This window comes from Myiozetetes cayanensis, unplaced genomic scaffold, assembly GCF_022539395.1.
Source record: "Myiozetetes cayanensis isolate MyiCay16 unplaced genomic scaffold, myiCay2020 scf1, whole genome shotgun sequence".
NCBI classification, from domain to species: Eukaryota; Metazoa; Chordata; class Aves; order Passeriformes; family Tyrannidae; genus Myiozetetes; species Myiozetetes cayanensis.
The window spans coordinates 97,143,960-97,160,759 of NW_026086604.1; the positions used below are offsets into that span (position 1 = coordinate 97,143,960).

A 16,800-nucleotide genomic window follows, 5' to 3' on the forward strand; every position below is an offset into this window, starting at 1 on the left:
TTAAATATTTCTTTTCAACCCTGTGGAAAGAAAAATTACCTTTTCAATTTTTATTTATTTTTGAATATTCTAAATCGTGCCAGATAAGTTTAACCTTTCACAATCAAAACAAAAGCAGCAAGAGTGGCACTCCAACACAGACATCTGTCATTCAAACAGATGACACCCTGTAAGCCAACTCAAGCAACTCTGATCTCTAATCAGAAAAGGAAGCAGAGCTGTTGAGGTGCGTGCTTGAGTGATAGATGTTGATAGATGTCTGAGCTGGAGCAGCACTGTATGGTACAGAGTGACATTTTGGGTTTAGAGGAACTGCACTCCTGAAAGAGTCCTTTTTAGTTATTTCCATTTGTGACCTGAGACAAACCTTAATAGAAATGGAGCTTTTCCTTATTTTTCATTATTCTATAGGTGGAAGTTGAAGGGAAAAAGATCTTGTTCAAAGAGAATGCAGCTTTAAGGGAGTGACAGTGAGAGCCCATTTTCTAAGGTTCAAGTTTTGATTTCATAATCTGTAAGGAAATCTGTAGCAGTATTCAGATTTCAGTATTCCAGCTACAGTAACAGCTGCAAGATTTTTTTTAAAACAAAGGAATACATGCAATTTTATATTAAAATGTTCTTTACCCATTGCTGAAAGATACAGTACAAAATGTTTGACTAAATAACTTCAGTACAGATATGGGAAAATCATAATAATTAAAAATCCTAAAATTTAATTTCTCGATTGCAGTAATGACCATTACTGAATATCACATCCATTTTAAACAACCTCTTAGTAATCATTGTTTCCATGGAAAACATAATTTCTATTAGCAGTTTGAATGTTCAAAAATCATATAATAATTATTTTAGCCTATTTCATCCAGGAAATAATTATGATGTGTAAAATTCAGAGGGCTATTAGTTGTGTAGAGTAGTGTAAGTATCTTCAGCTCTGTTTATATTTTATTTGCTCAAATGTTTAGGATGGATCTATTAAGTATAGCAAGGCATATACAAAGCAAAAAGTGGGCTCTTAATTTGAGAATAGTGACAATGTCTGCTGTTTTTAAATCAGGCAAGTCTTCTAATAAAGGGTAGGATATTTTTTTAGCCATTGTCATTTGGGTGTTCTACAGTGGTAGTGAAATATACACAGATACTTTCATTAGAGTTGCTGTGTGTGGTACAGAAATGATGTGCAAGCATATCTTGTCGCTTTCTGGACTGAAAATATAATTTATGTCCCTAAAAGCATTATTGAAAAGGCTACAAACTAATATATTGTGCTGTTTGTATTGGCGAGTGTAAGATGTTTGCTAGCCTGATTCTTATTCTGCTAAAAAGATGTTCCCAAGGAAAAAAAGTAGGAGAAATAGTTCAACTGCTTCAGCATGAACTTATGAACATTTATGAACCATTTATTGAGGTTTTGTTAAAATTATGACAGATGCTATTAGCAGCAACTCTTGTCAATTAATTTTAGCAACTTTGAGAACATAAAAATAAATAACAGTGGGCCTATTTTGATAAATTTGAGCATCAAACTGAGCAAATGTAAAGTGAGATGATTAGCCATTATGTCACGGATGCATCCCTTCAGACAGATTTTCAGTAAAGACTAAAAATAAATAAGTGTAGTTTTGTTTAAAGCTCTGATACATAAATAAAGACCATCAGTCTATAGTTGTTTCTCTTTGTTTAATGTTATGAATAGCATGTTAGGAATGCATACTTTGGACTTTTTTTGTAGTCTCTGAAATTATTGTGAACTTATTGACAGATGTTGGCATAGACAATGACAGTTTTCTCCTCCAACTTTCTTTCTTGTACTCAGAGGTAAAAATTTTCTCTTTACAATATAACATTTAATGCATGCTGTGCGGAAAATTTCCCCAAATTTGTTAAGCAGGAGAGGGAGGAGCATTTTAGAAAGTCAAGGAGAGGAGACAGGTCTATAGAGAACAAAGTTTTTCTACACTGATGCTTTCATGTTTTTTGAAAAATTTGTGAAAATCATGTACTGATTTAGTTGGAATGAATGACCAACGTTTGAGTGTCTTCTTGATGTTAGCGATATTTCACGAGTCTTGTTTTCACACAGATGAACAGAGTTGAATGATGAGATGTGAAGAGCTTTCTTCTCTTTTACTGAACACATTCTGCTTAGCTTTTTTTGATGGATGAGTTTACTTCTGCAAACAACTGTACTGCTTGCCTGTACCTTTTCCTAAAATCCACCTCCTTATTCTCATGCTTCCTTGTTTTGGTATTTCACTGCATGTCAGAGAAACAGTGGGTATTTATTTTTTGGTTTGGTAGCAAATAACGCATTGTAAAAATGGCACCTCTTTGGTACCTGATACCAGTGAGGGAAGTGCAGGAGTACAATTAATTGTACTTATTTTTGAAAAGACGCGGTAAACTTTTGTTTCTCTTCTGGGTGCTTTGCTATCAGTGACAAAGCAAATGAATTCTGCAGCATTTTGAGTCTCAGAAATACCAGCATAAGTAGTTTCTGATGATCTGAAATAGCTCCCACCTGAAACGGGTGTACAGGTGTCTGGGAAGATGCACTTTGTCACTGTGGTGCAGTTGTTACCAATGAGTAATGACAGGAGCAGCTGTGAATAAAGGGGCTGTGCTTGCTTGTTGTTTGCCGGCTTTCTTTCTCCTGCCGGTGGTGATTTGATTGGGTTTTTTGTTTTGTTTGTTTTTGTTGTTTTTTTAAAAATTTGTTTCTTTTTGAAAGGGAATCTGTCCTGTAGTCTGGGGTTCTGTAATCCTCCACTTCTGCTTTTATACCAGTGGACTTTTTGGAATCCGCATATCTGCATGCAAAAGACTTTTGATACTGAAGTCATATGAAACAAGAAAATAGTAGAAAAAATGGTCAGTAATACTTTCTGAAGTGCAAAATATTGGTAAAGGACTTTATCCTGAAACACTCTAGCTCAGAAGTACAGTTTTGAAATATGTAGTTAACACAGCTACAGTGCTTTGGTTGCAGAAACCACTGTTTTGCTGTACAGTATATAAGGTGTATTATTTAATCTTTAAAATATTTGTGAAGTAATATCTCCTATTTTAACCGTAGGATGTAATTAAGAAACAGAAAAACTGAGTCTGGTGCTTGACATTCCAGGTGGTGTCATTTTTGAATCAACTTGCCTTACTCTGCAATATGCTTCAAAACAGTAACCCAGGCCAAATGCCACGACACTAACTAGAGAAAGCTTTTGTTAGTGTTAAGTAGTATTTTTTCTTGATTAAGAACACTGGGATTTGATCCTAAGGTAATTAATCCTAGTTGCCATTTTATACTGTATTTTCAAACAAGTTTAGTATACGTTATGAAATATTGCTCTGAAAAACCCTTAGAAGAAGAAGAACTCCTTTCATGTTTATCTGTGTAATAAACTGCTGAGATTGAAAAGTTGGTATAGACACCTGGGGCGTGTCGTATATAAAATTCTCTGTACAGTAAAAATCCCAAGATTGAAGTGGCTAGTCCAAGCATCAAAAGCCCCTGTGGACTCAGTCTGACTTTCCTGGAGTTAGTCCTTAATTAATCCTTTATTGATGGTAATTTGTAGCATAATTAGGTGATGCTAAAAAAATGCTGGAAGTGCACTTGCATGTTAAGGTAATTTTACTGTACTGTAAAAAGTTGCTCTTTGAGATTGAGTCTGTAGTTCTTTGCATCAAACTTATCAAAATAAATAATGGTGTAAGTATATAGTTAGGGAAATACCAAGGCTATAATTGTGGAACACAAGTGTTTCCTATTTAATTATTGCCAGACAGAAAAAAAAATTGACTGCTAACCTTTTTTTTTTTTTTTTTTTTTTTTTTTTTTTACTTTGCTGGCAAGGTTTTGTTCCAGTGAAATTAAATCTTAGGTTTCCTGGGCTGGATCTGAGGACTGTGGTTTTCTTTGGTTCATTAGCAGGCTTTTGATCTTTTCTTAATGCTGTGTATGCTTGAAATATGGAGCGGGGTTATGGGAGTTAAATGAATCTGCACACATTTACATAAACAAGGGTTTGTTTTCAAACCCCTGTGTTGGCTTTGGGATTTTATTTTCCTTTCCCATTTTGTTACCCATGTTACAGAACTGTGTGCATCTTTCTGTATAGCCATACGTGCTGCAGAGAAACAGGGTAGAAGTTGTTTCTAGCTGATTATGTTTTGTTAGTAGATCCTTTGTATTACTCTGTAAAGAAATATATATTTTTCTTTTTTGTTGTTGTTTGTTTGTTTTTAAATTGGAGTTGCCTTGATTAGAATTTATGGCACTAGAATAATTTCAGTTACAAAGGATAAAGGACTAAATTGTCTTTCACCTCTTGAGACGTTGGTCTCTACAGGTCAAAGCAGAGGTCATTGCCAGGTTGCTGTAAGGAAGCTCACATTATCATCCTTAACAGTGTATCTAGCCTGTGGGGGCCTTCAGACTATGAGCTTTTCTTTCATCAGTGTATTTAAGAATGGTTCTCAGTGGTTTGGTTATATATGCTCAAATTTTAAAGGCCTATAAGAGATCTCTGTCCATCAGGAACGCTTTGATAAGGTTCGGTAATTTCAGTGGAAGAAAGCAATGTGTGTTTGTTGCTCTTTGTGCATTTTAAAGCTCGCTGTACTGACAGTGAAGTTCATGGCCCAAGTGGTCTCTGTATTAACAAATCAGAGCCTTTTTTTAGATGTAGCAAACTTCTGAAATATGTTCAATCTGCATATAAAGATTCTTGTCTCTTCACATAATTTTATTCAGTAATTTCCACATTGCAGATGCTTTGTTGTGGGACACTATAAGTTAGTTATCCGTGTCATAGGACTGGTTCTGCTAGTGCTTGAATGTGTGATATTTTATTAAAGCAAGTAATCTGTGGATTAGGAACACTTTTTCGTTACAAAGACTGTGCCAGGGAGAAATATTAATGGGTGGCATGTTTACAGAACTGGGTCATCACACAGGCTTTTAAACCTTTTTTCTAAAATGTAATAGTGTCTTGTTCAAATAATGAATAAGTTCTCAAAGAACCTGGAGATCTGGCTGTGTGACTGATTGTTATTTCCAAAGGATATATTTGACATGAACATTTTTAAATATGTATTTGCAAACAGTTAGGGACTTGAATAACTACTCCGAATAATGTTATTGTCTGGTTTCTTGGCAGAGTTCTTACTCTGTCAGTGGGACATGCACTTGTGAATGGGGAGTAAATGCCCATTTAAGCCTAAAAAAATATTATGACTATTTAAACACAAAGCACGATGCGATGGTCAGACAGAAAATCCATCCTCAGCTCAGCGTTCCTGCTGTGCTTAGGTATTGCAGGTATCTCAGGCAGTGGTGATGCTAGCACATGCATTTCGACTCTGAGGAGACTGGAGTCTTAGCTCCTTAACATTTGATGAAAGCAATATTGGGCTGATGAAGGACAAATATTGCAGCCCCACTTTTAAATTCCCTTGCCTGTATGGAAATAAAGAAGTCTCTTGTTGCTGTCCCTGAATTATGACAAAGACAGCCTATTTTAAAAGAAATCAAACAAACAACAAAAGATATTTTGAGTAGAGAAAAGCTAATTGTATTTCCTTTTTTTTTAATTCTGTTTATTCTCCTGAATTTCAAATTACTTCTTTGCTAAAGTATATGTTATGCGTTTCTTAAATGGCTTGAAGTCTGATTTTCTGTATTTGTACACAGAATAACATTAGAGAATGAGGGGAAAAAAGAATTAAATCCCAGTATGTAGTTGGTATGACTGAATGACAAATGGTTCATTTTTAATTAGTTAAATCTTTCTTCTCCCTGACTTTGAAGTTATAAAAATAACAACAAACTTGTTTAAAAGCAACATAAATGGCTGGCTGTTTCAAAGGAGACTTGCTGGCTACTAGACAGTAAACAGGTAATTTGTGAAAGAACTGTTACATTCTTTGATTGAGATCCTTGCCGGTTTGTGTTTTGAGATTAATAATAGATCAGACACTTGCACGTTAAAAAGGAAGCAAACATAGAAAAGAAGGAAGGGGGAAAGGATGTTTCTATTGGACTATAAATGATTAGGCAAGTTCTCCATGGAAATTTGCAGGTGAGGCAGATGGGGCCGAAGTTACGTTTGACCAAATGTGCACATGGCACCACTTAACACCTCTCTTGATTTCCTTATGCTAAACAAAGAGGTAGCAAGTGCTCATACCGAACTGGCCCCGTCAGGGGGCAATCTGTATAAAAATTCCTGCTGTCAGGTTAATAAATTTTTTAAAAATATCCAAAGGCAGAGGTAGCTGTAGGAAGCTCATAGTAACAGTTGCCATTCTCCTGTGGATCATTTTTCTCTTTAAGATCCTATGTAGTACTTGGTTTTCCTTGTTGTGTTGTCTTCCTAGGTTTTGCTCCTTCTGTCGTTTGTAGGTTCTTCTTTCATTTAATTCTTTTTCCTTGTGAAACTGTTTCTTCTGTTGCATCCATTACCTGTGGTCCCTATTTTTAGGTAGCGTTGCTCAAAGAATGGGAAGATCAGCTTTATATTTTTTTACACTTTGATTTAATAGCATGTTCAGTATATTAATGTTTGTTCCACTAATGGTTTATTTTCTGTCTTTTTATATGACTACCACTAATACTACCATTAGTACTATCAAAATAACATTATCTAGTTCCAAAATAAATTTTGACAAGCTCAGAGGTAGAAGTTACATTCAAATGATGAAATGAGAAAACCCATGCTAAACAAGGACAAAGCCAGAATAAAATGAAATGTGTCATACTTTGCATGTTTCAGCAGGAATATTATTTTTCATCTAAATGGTTTGATATTTTTTTAACATAAAGTCTTCCTTTTCTCTTTTTCCACCTTTTTTTTCCTCTTCTTTATAAAAATAACAATCAATATCAGTATGAAACAAAGGAAGATTTGTATTGTGACATGTCCTGCTTTATGTTGTGATACTGCTTTGATGCTCTCAGAAGCAGGACTAAGCCCTTTTATTTTGAAAGCAGAGGTCATCTAGAGAAGAATAGTACCTCATCCTGTCTGGCTAAGTAGAGCCTGCTGTTTCCAGAGAGACTGAAATTGGGTTTGTTCTCTAGAATTCAGGGATATCTGTATCTACCAAATCAATAGACAATGCACACCCCTGTCACTCTGAAACATGTTTCTTAATATTAAACTCCTGCTTGTCTATGCTTAAAAGTTGTTTGGATTTCTGTTTTTATTTTAGAATATACAAGAAGAGTTCTTGGGAGAGTGGGAATTTTGTTTTTCTTCTCAGATGTCCTATATTTTTTTTCAGAAAGGTAAACCATCATTTTAATTTCTGAACAGTTTGAAGTTGTCTTAAGGAAAATGTTACATTTCACAATACAGAATAATCACACTACTTGAAAGTGATTACAAAAGTTATATATATATATGTTTAATATATATAAATTACCATCCAGTGTGATTGAAATATGACATACATTATTTTAATGCAATAAAAAAATTCAGAGTCCTAAAACAATTCCGTGTTACACCAAATATTCAAATGTTACACAAATAAGAGGTAAAGACTATTTTTGTATTAAGAACAGCATTTGCTACAGCAATCTATAACTAGATTAGTCCTTTGAAAACTAGCATGGAGTTTATAGAACTGAACCAATACTAGCTTTTATAATACTAGCTTTTAAAAACGTCTTGTTGTGCAGGTCTACTTTAAATGCATTTTACTCTGTCAAGGTCTTCTTTAGGTTTCCATGCTTTGTTTGAAGCTTAGTGTTTGGGGAAGTTTGTTCCTTGAAGAGGATGATCTAAAACCTCTGTTTAATCAAGAAACCAGAATTGTTTTTCATTTAATATACCTTAAGGCATACTTTAATATATTGTACTATTAAGTATGTGTAATTATTTCTTGAGATAACACAGTATTAACTCAAAAGGAAGAAAAATCATTTGAGTTCAGTCTAATCTCTTGAGCAAATACTATATGGGGCAGTTTTTGCATTTTCTTTTGCATACAATTAGGATTTATTCACACAGTGCAGAGATGTCATGTTTGCTCAGTGCTTTGAATAAACATGAGGCCAGATTCTGACAGGTCTCAGCTGACTGTCCATCACATATGCAGGAAGACTATAGGTTTCAACAGGGCATTCATCCTATCAGTACTTGCAAGCCAGTTCGTGGCCTCCACCTCGCTCACATAGTCACTGCTCTACAGCTTCTCATGTTCTGGAGCTAAAATCAGCCAAGCAAACATACTGACAGGAAGGAGCAACCACTCTGTAATTATGCTGCCTTTATATTTAACAAACAATGAATTATTGAACCAGTCCTGGGGTTCCTGTGGGTTTCTGTTATGCCGTGAAGGTTTGCATGTGTATTGCAAAGGCTCCACCTCCTATGTTGAAACATAAGTAAAGGTTCCATAAAGGCAGAGAAGTTTTTAGGTAGAGTGGATTAAAATAATTAAAAAAATTAATTAGGGAGCATAAATGGTAGTTATTACTAAAATAAAAACATAACTAGAGAAATCAACAGTGGTTGAAGGGAGGGGAAGGAAATTAGATAGATATTTATGAGATTAATGGTGATTGTAAATGTACAGGATTGATATTTCTCCTCCTTTCTTATGCTTCCTTGCCTGAAATCATAAATATTTGGGACTGCAACTCACAAATCTGTCTGAAGGAAAAATGGAATTTACAGCTGAAAGAAAACAAAAATGAAAATAATCTTAAAATATTTTTTCTACTAATTGAGTATACTTTACTCTCATAAGCACAGTAAATTTAGGGATAATATCCAGCAAGAAAAGCATCTGCAGAAGTTGTTGGAGTTGATGGGATTTTTTTTTTTTTTTTACTGCTATGAAGACTGTAGGAAACTCTTGTGTGGCTCTGTTGCTGGGATTTGATGCATTGCTATTTGGAGTCTCCTCATTTTAACTGTGTGGATACAGCACAGTGAACCTTCTCATAATGTTTGCTGACAAGAAGAAAAATCTTTCAATCAACTGGTCCTGCTCACTCTCCCTTCCCCAGCCCCCACACCTTCTTGCTTTTATGAGGCAATGACTAAAAGAAGGACCAGATGATGCAAAGGTTTACTCAGATGAGATGTGCTAGTCAATGAGCAACTTTGGGTTTGCGGGACTCCGGCTTGTGACCATGGACCTCAAAGAGATTGAGTTTGAGGGTTCAGCCTGTCTCACACTGCCATTATCTCATTTGTGTAAAATTATACTGGTGTATTTTGAATAGCACTTTACAAATTTCAAGCTCACATATGATGGCAGACCCCTGACTGTTGTAAAGACTGGTGTGCTTTTGGTGTGTTGAATACAGGGTGCATTCTCCCAGTAGTGGCAGTGGGGCTGTATGGGGCTCTACTGGAAAGGAGATGGAGGGGTACAGGGAGAGTTTTGTTTTATACTCTGAAAACTCAGGTGTGAAATGTTCATCATAAGAACCAAAATCAGACCCTTTCTTGCAACGATTTAAAAAAAAAAAAATCTCTAGCCTCTGATCAGGTTTTTGGTTATTTATTTTTAATAACACATTCTTCTGGTTTTGTATTCTCTTTTCTGTGGGTTCATATAAATGCTGTGTTTCAAACAACTTAAAACAGTTTTAAAAAAATAAAAATGGGTTCCCCTAAAAGACAGCTTACTGCTGACTGTTTTATTTTGTTTATATCTGATATTTCTTATGGTATTCAGATGGTTGTAATAGACTAGCACAAGAGCTGCATGTCTTGTCATCTGTACTATATCAATACGTTTTTATAATGATACAATAACCTGAACCCTGTAACAGTTTATGATCCATTTGAGAATTCTTATGGATTCTCAGAGTGACGGAGGCCTGAAAAAAGAACTTGACTGCTTTCGCAAAACTAGTGCTGTGACAGGAAAAACTAGTGTGCCTGTGATTTAGTTGCTAAGGAATCATATTGATCTGGTTCGTCATTAAACTTTTAAGTTTAAAAAAAAAGAAAGAAAAAAGTCAAGCTGCTTGAAGGTGGAAAAAACAGTGATGTGATTGTGAGGGTCTGCAGTACAGGTAAACTGTGTCATACTACTACTGATATTGATTTGTTATGATTAATAAATATGATTTTATGCATTACCTATGTACTGTATCTATAATAGTGCTTTTTTTTAGAGTAGAAGAAAATTGCTTCTTGCTCTTTATTTTTCATTGACTATTTTTAGTCAATGATAAATAAAGAACTTTAACAGCAGTCTGTACACAGGAAAGACAGGACTTTTAAACATAAACGTAGTAGTAATGAATAACCACACAGTGAACTACACATATGCAGCCATCTTAACATTTGTAATGGTGCTAATTTCCTAGTGCTTTTTAAAATATGCTTCCACATGAGCTCTCAAAAGCCATAAAAGCTTGGCATGTAAAGTAAATTGTTTGTCACTTGCTGACGACCTGCCATATTTATTGTCAGGAGAAATGGACATTAGTTGGAAAAGCAGTTGTTAAAGGCCAAACAATTTTTAAAGATGGCAAAGATGTGCAAGGGCTTTCCTTTTTCTAACAATGAGCCACCCCTTCAGACATCAAAAGACAAGATAATAAGACACTTCAAGCACAATTCAAGATTATATTCAACATCTAAAGGCTCATCTCCTGTCAGTTTGCATTTACTCTCCCAGGGATGTGATGCTTCTATCATCATTCTGTCAAGAGGAGTCTGGCAGAAACGATGAGGGCCCCTCATTTCACACACTTAGTGTTTTTTATCAAATAGCCCATGCTCATTCTGATTCAGCCAAAATGGAGGGATAATTTGAAGAAGGTCATGCAGAAGTACAAAAATCTTGTGCTGATTTGTGTGATTAGAAGGCATTAAAATTGCATGTTTGTGTTAGTTCTGAGATGTTTTGTCAGTTTATTTAGTAATACAGTGTTGAAATATTAAAAATATTTTTAAAGCAAAAAAGAAGTTTACTTAAAACAACACACATTCTGTTATTTAGCAAATATTTTGAACAGTGAGCTATTTTAAATGGCATTGTTTTAGTATAACCTTAAAAAGCATTTCCCTCCCTTTTCCTCTTTGAGAGTGGAATATTCGAGAGCTCCAAGGTAAAACCTTGGCCCCCTCAGATGTGTAAGGATTTCACTCACTGGTCATTTCATTCTTGTAAGATTTATTTGTGTAAAGATTAGGATGCTGAATTCAGCATATCAATATAAAGGGAGTAATTTTAACACCTGAATCTTGCCACCTCACGTGGCATAATACACTTCTTTTTGTTAACAGGGAATGGGAGGATCTAACAGAGTAAAGGAAAGATGGGGTAAAACTGTTTTCCTCATTTTGGAATTCTTTGATTTAACCAATAAAAATAAAAAAAACTATATAGTGCTGTCATGTATCACGTATATGAAACTGGTTCCAATTTAAAAACCATATATGGTCCATGTAATGTGGAGGAGCCAGACATCTCCATCTCCCATTGAAACCAATAGGATGTGAGGCTATTTAACACCTCTTAAAAAGGACCCACTTCTGAGGGACTCAGCTGGAGCTGCTCTGAAATTTGAATCAGGAATTTATCAGCTGTGATAGGAAGGAATTGTGAAGAAACGTGCACCTGGCCTCGTGGAAAAAAAACCTGGCTCTATGGCTTGCCTTTGCACAACACAGGGAACAAAAAGGTAACCTACAATCATGGTGCATTCCAAGGGGTTTCACTGGACAAGAAACCGCAAGGGAATTGGGAAGCTGTGAACAAATTGTCAAAAAGACAGATGGAATTGCTGACTGACCTACTGGTAAGAAACACTAACAACTTCCACCTCAGTGCAGAGTGACTTCTCTAAGGAATTTGCTCTCCTTCACATGTAAATGCCTTTGTGTATATAATGTATCAATGTAGTGTGCAGTATTTTTAGGGAAATTATAAGTTGCATTTAAACAGGTGCATATGTTTAAACTGCCTGACTGTTATGCCCAGAATAAACAGCGTTTTTTTCTCTCACTGAAAATGCTTTCCTGCTTTATTAATATATATTATGTTTATATTCAAAAATTTGTATCCTTTCTCCTGAATTATTCTGGAGGAGAACTTACAGCTATCTCTGCGTCAGTGGGATTCTCTGTGCATATTCTTGTGCTCCACACTGTCCACTGTAAAATCAGCGCTCTCTGAGACTGAGCAGGGAGACATGGAGATTACTTTGCAGGATGCTCATTTTCAAAAAATTAAGGAGTGGTTAATATTGAAGTTCAAATATGACTAAAAGGCAGCATGAATGCAGTTGTGCAAGATCCATAGTACCACCAGAGAGAGCAAGACATCACTCTAAAAGGTTTGTATTCTGAACAGTTTGGTTTCCAATAGGACATGATTTATTTGAGAAGTTTTCACCTGGTCTGTGGACCGGCTCAGACCTGTTTCATTATCATGTCTTCTCAATGGAAACATATGAGCTCGTATCAACACTGGCTGATACTTAATGTGTCTATCACTATGTTAGTGAAGTTGTTCCCTGGTATTTATTTTCATTAAAGATCAGATCCTGAAATACTGTAGTAAATGGGGCAGGGAGAGAAGAATGACTGCAAAGTTACAGGACCCTTAATATGAATTCAGCTATGCTTGAATCTGCCCTAGGTTGCTTGTCTCTCTTCCTTACTCAGTCCTTTCCTTGACGCTCTAGGATTTTCCTTTCCTGTGCCTGGGAATGCTCTCCTGGCAACCCTCTCCTCAAGCATGAATGTGCAGAAAACAAACACTAATAACAAGTGCTTCAAGGGTTTGTAAATTGTTTTCCATCTGCTCTCAGCTCCCAAACTGTGGAAGGTGTAGGGATACATGCAGGGAAGCTAATGCAGATCCTCAGTGCCAGGGAGTACACCAAGCATGCCCACACTGAACAAAAACTCTTCATTTAAAAAGTATTTAAACTGTAGCTATTGTGCAGTCCATTGGAAACATTCACAGTAGGATCCAGGAAATGAAAATGAATTCCCATAAATGAAGATAGAGGAGCCACTATTTTTAAGGCATTATGGATGTGTTTTATCTTTCTGCCTATCCTCTTACAAGTAAAGGGGATAGCTAGTAGCTTCTGCTAAAGTAATTACACTGGTTTGCTCTGTGCTGTGCACCCAAGTGCTTTCTGTACCACTATCTCAGCTGTTCTGGCAAGAATTACCTGGTGCTTTAGAGAAAGAATCATTGTGGTAGAAAGTTCTTTTCACATGTAAAGTTGTGAGAAGGAGGACTGCAGTTGGTGTGTGTGAGTATAGTGTTTCTAAAGCATAGTTATTACAAACCGAAATCTTGTTAAATACAAAATCAAACTGAAAAATCTGGAGTGGAAAATTTGACATTAAGTTGTGCATTTTCAATATACATGGAAGCTCTTTTCCCCAAAGCCTGCACTAATATGCAAAGAGACTGGGAGGAGCATGCACTTATGTAAAGCAAGTGCCTATTTAAGCTCTTGCACAATGACACTCTGAGTAATTCTGTATGCTCCGGGGTTAGTGCTTACATGAGTTGGCTGTGCATTGTTTTCATGGGTAAGTGAAGGTGAATAAGCATGCATAAATGTGTTTCTGAAGATACAATTCAACCTTTTTGTGTTACCTTCAGCTGTTTTTCTTTTTAAACTGTGTCTTTGATTGTGGCATTTTCTCTTAGAAAATTCCTGCCCAACAAACAGCTCATTAAATCATTGATAAGATTCTGTTAAACAAATACTAGATAACACAAGGTATGAATCCCTGACAAGCACATGCACAAAATGTTGCACTTACCCAGTTTTCTGAATGCTTTTGTGGATTTTCTCTTGAAGTGGAGCTGTTGTTCAGGGCTAGAAGAATTATAAAAATTATAGAATTATTGAATGAGCTACTAAATAAATAATGAAACCTGTAGCTATGAAATAAAATTTTTGCATTTTTAAAAATCATTACCATATTTCTTAAGTATATTTCACTTTCTCCCCGAAACAGATTTTCTCAAGCCCTTCCCTCAGAGGCAGGAGCACACAGTAGCAAGCTAAAAAACAAATGGGAGCTATTTTTGAAAATCCTTCTTTCAGTGCATCCTTTGGTTACTAAAAGTCAGGTTCTGACACCAGAATTCAAGCTATAAAGCCCTGAAGAGCACAGGTACTGAACTGTTCAGTTTTGCTGACGAAGCTTAACAGCTCCATGTGCTGATACTGGTCAGGTTCAATAGCAGGTGTCAGATTTTGTTCTCTCACTTGTACTTTGCAAATTGTGGAATTACGTAGTAATATTGCATTTCTACTATACTCTTTTGTGTGTAGGAAGACATGTCACAATTTCTAGAAGATGGGAAAGGTGCTTTTTTTGTGGTGGCCCATCCATGTTGAATATGTTCAATGTGATATATCGAGCCAGTGGGTTTGAAGTGTGTAATCCAATACAGAAGTGACTTCAGAGACCATCCCTTAAATGTTTCACAATATGTTAAAATAAAGCCACTTAAAATTAAATAAAAACAATGACACAGTGTAGAGCTTTAAAAAGTCAGTCTGTAAGAAGTAAAGGCTGAAGAAGTAGCTAGAATTGGTCAGCCAAAACAAATTTCTTTAACATGGTTACAACTCTTTCTCTGACTGTTTTTGAATAGAGAGTCTTTTTGGTTCCAATATGAATTAGAGTGAGACATGTGAAAACCTAGAGACCGGCCATCTCTCACCTGCAGTGAAGCTCAGGTGCTGGTATAAAATATTGGGATAATGGAATTTGTGGTATTTTGAATGTAAGTATTTCTCAAGTCAGCTGTAGGGAGAAGGGGGTTTTAGTAGTTGTCTGTTTTATTCCTTTAATTGCAAAATAAATTGTGTATAAAGGCAAAATCAGCAAAGACTGGGCTATTTGTCAGTTGTCCAGAAAGACAAATTGGTTAAACTATTTGGTATGTCATAAAATACATAGAATATATAGGAAGATCTGTTCCAACACTGGAAACGTGTTCAGTAGTCTTTCTTATTCACTTACTGTGATACTGGTTCTGAAATAACTTTGCAATCTTTCCAGTCAAACTTGCCTTTTCTTAGAGAGAATTGTCATATAAATTCATATAAGAGCCAAATCTACTTGTTTAATGAGAGGTGACAAATGAATGTGGATTCAGATAGAACATGTGTGTCTTCATGATGGAAAATATAACTTACAAATGTTGTGCTTCTAAAACAATCAGTAGTCATTTAGAAATGATTTTTGTAGGTATTTTTGCTGGAATGCTACTGTCCAAAGAGGGGATTTCTGTGATGCACATCAGCTGCTGCCAGTGTGGCATATTTTTGACCACAAGAAGTGTAGTGGTTTGCATGAACTGAGCTTGTTTAATATTATTTATTTTTCTATAATGTAATTGTAGCTGAAATAATGTTCATGCATTTTAGACAAAGCAGAGGTCAAAACTCACTATCAAAATAACTTAATTGTCATACCAATACCATGCTGCATTACTTACAATTTTTAAATAGAATCTTAAGCAATAAAATAAACCCTGAGCAATATGAAATGCTAAAACACTTGCATCTCAATTTGCTTAGTTGCAGTTCATGGAAAATCCTACTCCAGGCTGTGTGATGGGGACACAATGCCTGTAAGTTGATGGAGAGGAGTTTTGCTGTAAGGATGTGATGAACTGTCAAGGGAAATTAAGGGAGCACTGTGGCAATATGTAATGACTCCAAGTGTTGTGATAATCCTTCCAGGCCCTGATCTGGGCACCATGCAACACCTTCAGATATTCTGGGATGACAGAGCAAGATGCGCAAGGTACCTGAATGAAACCCACGCAAGGATTTGGCATATCTGAAGACTGTGTGTCTAGTTAAGCACAGAGGCTGCACAGCTGAGAAAGTATTTACCACTTTTAAGGCCATGCTGTTCTTTGGGGTGTGATCCTTCTCTCCTTGGGGAGGACTGGGATGGAGAGGATTCCAATGAAAACCTGTGGGGTGATATTCCTCTCTACTGTTCACTCGTTTACCTATATAGGATAGAATTAGCTCCTATTGCTAGAAGGAATAATTATTTGTATTAATTTATTAAAGATCATCTGTATCTGGCCTGTATTCCTATGACACAGGAGCTGATTTCTACCTAACCTAATTAAGGTCATTTACACCCAAACTCAGTACATGTAAAATGCTATCTTGGCAGGATGGGAATGTGTTATGCCTACTTAACACAGATCTACCCATGGTGCAATGCAGGAAAGACTTTTCTACTTTGGGATTATGTTTTTATCTCAAATGCAGCAGAGCAATATAAAACCCATAAACCCATTTATTTTTTATAATCATGTATTTCTGTAAGTCACATTTCTGTAAGTTTCAGCTGACAACCCCTACCCTTTATTGACCTGTTTTGTGAGATTTTTGTAAACTAGCTAATAAACCTTTGCTCTTGTTGCTCTTAAGTTAAATACAGTTCATTACATTTACAGCTGAAATAAAAAATATGGTTTAGTTTTTAAAAATTAGTTAATTAGTTAATTAAAAATTGTTCAAAATATCTTAACAATAAACACTTTGATATTTGTTCACAAATATACTTTCACGTTACATCCTACTCAACACAGAACATTTTCTCTGATTCATCCTCAGAATCACCTTTTAAAGCATGTATTTCTAAGTTTGGATTTAACTTGTATGCTTTAAGAAGTGTCTGTTGCATGTTCCCATTACTAAGAGATAAAAAGCATACGTTGTGACAGTAGCTTGGTCTGTAGGAGCTGTATTGGAGTTTAGGGCAATGGCGGCTGCTTGGGAAAGTACTGAGTGCAGTTGATGCAGTTATC

General features: G+C 35.8%; 1 protein-coding gene across 11 annotated transcripts in view; it reads left to right on the forward strand.

The window, feature by feature from the left end:
* The window catches only part of POU6F2 (POU class 6 homeobox 2), a 329,766-nt gene that overhangs the window by 78,095 nt on the left and 234,871 nt on the right, over positions 1-16,800 (forward strand). The window lies entirely within an intron of this gene.